The sequence below is a fragment of the Macaca mulatta genome, chromosome 7, assembly GCF_049350105.2.
Source record: "Macaca mulatta isolate MMU2019108-1 chromosome 7, T2T-MMU8v2.0, whole genome shotgun sequence".
NCBI classification, from domain to species: domain Eukaryota; kingdom Metazoa; phylum Chordata; class Mammalia; order Primates; family Cercopithecidae; genus Macaca; species Macaca mulatta.
This window is the reverse complement of record NC_133412.1, coordinates 95659429-95665507: the sequence shown is the minus strand read 5'-3', so window position 1 is coordinate 95665507 and position 6079 is coordinate 95659429.

Below are 6079 nucleotides of genomic sequence, written 5' to 3'. Positions count from 1 at the left end.
TAAGACTCACTTGTTAGTTAGAAGTATAGATTCTGGAGTCAGAAGCCTAGTTAAGGTCAGTATTTGCTTTGCCACTTATCCATTGTAAATCCTTGGCCAAGTTATTTAGCATCTCTTAATTTCTTCCTCTGGCTTGTATCTTGTGAGAACTAACCAAGATAATTCAAATAAACACGTGGTACACTTACTTGTGCTACGAATATTACTTATTTTTGTTGTTGCTATTATTCAATGCCAAGAATTATGTTGAGCACTAAAAATAGTTATCCAGCCTGTGCATCATAGTAAGACTCTGTCTCTACAAAAATGAAAAAAATTAGCTGGGCATGGCAATGCATGCCAATAGTAACAGCTACTCGGAAGGGTGAGGCAGGAGGATCACTTGAGTCTAGGAATTAGAGGTTACAGTGAGCTATGATCCCACCACTGCACTCCAGCCTGGGTGAGAGTCAGACTCTGCCTCTTAAAAAAGGAAAGAAAAAAGCAGTTATCAAAAGGAAATAAACAACCTGCTCTAGTGGTGAACACAGACTTTCTAGCTGTTGCTACCCTAGGCTGTTCTTGGCTTTGCAGAGCTGATAACTTTATATTCAGAGCTCAGCTCAAACTTGCCCTCATCTGAGGCATTTCTTGACCACAGGATCTAAAGAGAGCCCCCCCATCACTCTGTCACATTACCCTACTTTTATTTTCTTCATAACACATAACATTATCTGAAATTATCTTGCATTGTTTTTACTCATTTATTATCAGTTTCCCTCCACTAGAGACTAAATTTCCTGAGGGACCCTCTCTGTCTTGTAATCTGCTGTGCTCCCAACACCTAGAACAAGGTGTGGCAGAGTAGGCACTCAATATTTGTTGGGTAAATGAAGAAAAGTCTAGTGAAGAGGCAGAAGCATATACAATTACCTATGAAACAATATGCTAAGTGTCAAAGGCTTTGGGAGCTGCATTCTAAATTGTAGCAAATAGGAAATTCCATACTGTATCACTCCTAGACAGGACAATAAAATCTCCCACTTTTCTGAAAACCTGTAAGTTGTGAGATTTTTTTGAGGCAAGGACAACTGCACATGAACTGGTATTAGAGCTCTCTAGACCATTTCTCAGGAGGCAGTGCAGAGCAGTGTTCGTATTTTGTTTTCATGTGTGAAATCAGCTTTAAAGTAGAGGTTTCTTGGAAGTAGGAAACTTGAATGGATGGAAAATGCCTTTAATAACCAAAGTTACTACAGTTTTTAAGGTATCCCCAGTGCTGATATATCTCAAGATTGGGATGGATCTGCTAGAATTATACAGAGTAAAGAGGACTCTCGGAGCCTATTCTAGGCAGGCCTCTGGGGAGAAAATGAAGTTATTTTTTTTCTCCTTATCATCAGGACAAAGCACACCATGAGCAAGTATGAGACTCCAACAAGTGTGGATGGAAATTAATTTGACAAATCTGAAACCAGCTTTGCAAAATTATGACTGAGACAGTGAAAGAGATCTAACTTAACCGACTCCATCTCGCTTCTAACCAGGCTGTCCTTGTTCATTCCCGGGCATAGGCTGAACTAACTTTGGAGAAACTTATAGTTTGTGGTTTGTGACAGATAACAGCCCTTTCCCAGGGCAGACATCCTTGTTGCCTGGGGACTGGATTGCCTTTGTAGGACTAACATTAGCCATAAGATTGGAAATTATGGTTTGGGAGTCATGCAGCTGGACTGCTCCTAAGATCAGTGCTTGAGATATTTTGCGGCCCCTCCACTTGATGGATCGCTGGTACCATTCAGATCGATGAACTGGCTCATCTGATCTTGTGGCGCCCCCATCCAGGAACTCAGTGCAAGAAGACAGCCTCGACTCCTCATTATTTCATCCCTGACCATCAGGACTCCTGGTTCACTGGCTTCCCCCAACCAAGTTGTCCTTAAAAACTCTGATCCCAAAACGCTTGGGGAGACTGATTTGAGTAATAATAAAATTCCAGTCTCCTGCACAGCTGGCTCTGCATGAATTACTCTTTTTTCATTCTAATTGCCCAGTCTTGATGAACCGGCTCTGTCTAGGCAGCGGGCAAGGTGAACTCCTTGGGAGGTTGCAAACCCTCTTTCTATGACTGTAAGTCATCATTAAGTATTCCAAAAATAGGTGGGGCTGATAAACTCATAGCTCAGGCCTGGCAGCTATAGATTATTCTTTTGTTTCAAATGGGTATCACTGCCATTTAAATGAAATATGAACAATAGTTCAATTGATTGAACCTAGAAATGCATGGAATAGCTCATAAGTTGCTCTGTCCAATGACAGCCACTAGCCACAAGTGGCTACTTAGATTTAAATAAAAGCCAAATAAAATTTCCTTAGTCACATTGTAACCAAGTATCCCCATTTTTCTAAGAGACAGTTTAATGAATTTTTAAAAAATCTCTCTTCTTTTCCCCCTTCTCCTCACTTCTTCCTTAGCTCTTTAGAAATGCAATTGTAGCCTTTTACCTCCTCTTTACCAGACACTCCCTATGGGGCAGGTTCATCTAACTATGTACTTAGAAGCTCCAGAGAGGAACTCTCACCCACTGGGAGGTTGCCTTGAGAGACAACAGTCCATCTACAACCCAAAGTATGCCTGCTACAAAGCTTCCTCTTACCTGGAGAGTTTTGGCCACTTTTACAACCAAGTCCTGCCCACAAAAGGCACCAGCAGTCACCGTCCAGTAGATAAGGCACTGAAGGTAGTATGCAGACCCCTCAACCACTTGCTTCCTCCCGTGTGCCATTCATGCCAGTATTCCAGGCCCCGTTTCAAAAGCACCCTCTTTCTGCTCCAAAAGTGAAGTGGCACCCTTAAGGCAGAAAACCTATACTTCCTCCCCTAAGATAGCTTTGGAATAAAATATCATTTTCTTTATACCAGATCTCACTCTTGTTAAGTGGACTCTGCAAGCAGCGAGAGACTGAACCTGCATTTGAGTTACAACACTAACTGTAGTTTAAGTGCTCAATAGCCACATATGTCTAGCAGTTACTATACTGAGCAGTGCAGACACATTATCACAGAAAATTCCATTGCACAGTGTTGCTCAGGAACTGATGATTTTAGCCCCATGTTGTGGTGAGTGATCTGTTCTTGGAAAGGACAATATGGTGGACTCACTTTTGGGTGCCAGCAAGGGGGCAAAACTGAGGTTTTTGTGAGACTCCCAAACAGCTAGGAGGGAGGGAAACCAGACAAAGGAGCTGAAAATTTGTTCCACTTCATCAGAAACTGAAAGGATGAAAGGATATGGGTTCACTGAAGATATTTACTGCTTTACTAGGACTTGATCAGAAATTCGATACTTCAAAAATTTGACTTTGTGCTGTTTGCAACTTGATTCTCCTTACATTATTTTTGAAAATAATAACCTGTTTTATCGGTTCTATTAGGCAACAAGGAGAGGGGGTTTTGGTCACGCTAGGGCCAAAGTTTAAAAGGTAGAGGTGATATATGCAATAGTAGTAAACAGAAGCAAAGGGGGGAATCTTAAGGCAAAAGTGACAACACAAGGGAAAGGAATTGGAAAAGACATTCTTTTCCATGCGGAGATTTCCTTTACAAGAGTCATTTTCTACTTAAACTTTGCAGGATTTGTGTTTCTTTTGGTAAATAATGTGATTTCTTTTTGTAGAGAGATGAATGATATAAAATCATGGACTTTGCCCTTAAGGGAACCCTCTTGTTCCTCCACTCTTCCATTGTTTTATGATATTGAGTATTTTAGTAATGAAACCCCTAAAGTATACTCTGACTTCAGTTTCAGCTTATAAATTAGATCTGCCCTTTAAGAGCCATTTGAGTTGCAGTCCCTCCAGTGCTATCTTTTGCATACCCAAATTATTGGGGGCACTGTAGTTTGGCCAACTTTTAATCATTCAGAGAAATAGGAGAAGCAGACATGGCTAATTACTAGGATTAATGATAGTTAATAAGAGCAAACATTTACTGAACATTTACTGTCTGCCAAACACTATGCGAAGTGCTTAATGCTTAACATTATCTCATTTAATCCTCACATCATTTCAATGAGACAGGTATTATTTCTGTTTTATAGAAAAGGAAAATGAGACTGTGAGACTGAATAACTTATTCCAGATTAGACAACTAGTAAACAGCAGAATCAAGGTTCAAACCTAGGATTGTCTGATTCTAGAGCTTGCACTCTTATCCACTACTCTGGACAAGAATTTTTAACTATATTAATGTTCCGATTTAAACTAATTGAAATCAACACTAGTGTTAGCAATTTCCTATTGAAATTAAAATCAGTTAAAAATGTTTCAATGATTATAGAATCATAAACCGAATAGGCCTTTTCTTGCTGTTTTAAGTAGTTCAGAAAAGCTCTAGTGTAGTATATTGGTGTGACTAGCAGGTCTCAGAAACAAATGCATTCGATAAGTGCATTTGATGTTTTTCATCTCTTCTTCTTCTTTCCTGTGAGAGTTCCTGGGGAGATCTTAATGATGATAGTTGACATAGATCAAAGGCAGACAAAACATTAAGGGAGAAACCGCTGGAAGGAGCCTGGCTGATGGAACAGAAACTCCCTGAAGAATCCACACCTGAATGATTAAAAAGCGTCAGCCTAGCCTGTAAAGTTTGAAGTTGAATATTCGTGAGGAATCTACCCTCCTACTTGTTGATGAGGCAGAGAGAAAGGTTCAACTTGTCAGAGAAATTTATGCTTCCTGCCATATTATATTGAAATAGGAACCAGCTTGTTATCTACTCTTTTTTTTTTTTTTTTTTCCTTCTCAGCAACATAGGTTTAGGCTGACTTATGTTCAAATAACTGCACAAATCTCCATGGGTATGAATATAAATCTATCTCTTCAGATAGACTGTAAAGGTTTCTTAGGTTATTTCTCTTATTCCTAGAACTTAAGTAAGGCTTTGCTGACCACTGATAATACATTTGTTAGTTAACGCGTATACAGTTTCCAGTCTAAAGGCAAATAAAAAGTGAAAAGGGGCTGGCAGGTTGGCTCACTCCTGTAATCCCAGCACTTTGGGAGGCTGAAGCAGGCAGATCACCTGAGGTCAGAAGTTTGAGACCAGCCTGGCCAACATGGCAAAACCCCTGTTTCTACTAAAAATACAAAAATTAGCCGGGCATGGTGGCAGGTGCCTGTAATCCCAGCTACTCAGGAGGCTGAGGCAGGAGAATGGCTTGAACCCAGGCGGTGGAGGATGCAGTGAGCTGAGATCGTGCCATTCATCGCACTCCAGTCTGGGTAACAAGAGCAAAACCCCATCTGAAAAAAAAAAAGTGAAAAGGTTGGAATGCTGTTGTTCACTTGCTGTTTTAGGAATTTTGCTCACGTACAGTTCAAATTATTTAGAAGTGAAAATAAAGTACCTGGTTATGTATAGAAAAACTTACAGCTAAAAGGTGAGATGAACTAGGTCTACAAGGTTGGATTGATGTGAAATTAAAAGGGCCACGAAAGCCAGAACTTAAGTTTTTTTTAAAAAAAAGGTAAAACGGGCCCGGTGCGGTGGCTCATGCCTGTAATCCCAGCACCTTGGGAGGCCGAGGCAGGCGGATCACAAGGTCAGGAGTTCGAGACCAGCCTAGCCAACATGGTGAAACCCCGTCTCTACTGAAAATACAAAAATTAGCCGGGCGTGGTGGCGCGCGCCTGTAGTCCCAGCTACTAGGGAGGCGGAGCCAAGTAGTGAGCCAAGATCGCGCCACTGCACTCCAGCCTGGGCGACAGAGCAAGACTAAAAAAAAAAAAAAAAAAGTTAAGACGCTCAAACTAATCCCACTTGTTAAAATACAAAACCTGAAACTATTTCAGTTTCTTCTGTAAACTGAGTTGGAGACAGTAGGGTTTAACTAGGAATGCTCTTTTGGGCCTTTCGGCGCTGAAGTCCTGCGATATTACACCAGGTTCAAGATACCAGCTTGTGGAAAGAGAGCTGCTAAACTTGGCCATATGCTTTTTGCACGATATTCGACCACTATCCCTCACTTCACCAGTTCTTTTAAGGCTGCAAATACATCTGACTCACGTGAGTCCCTACAAGTGAGTACAACGTCGGGCC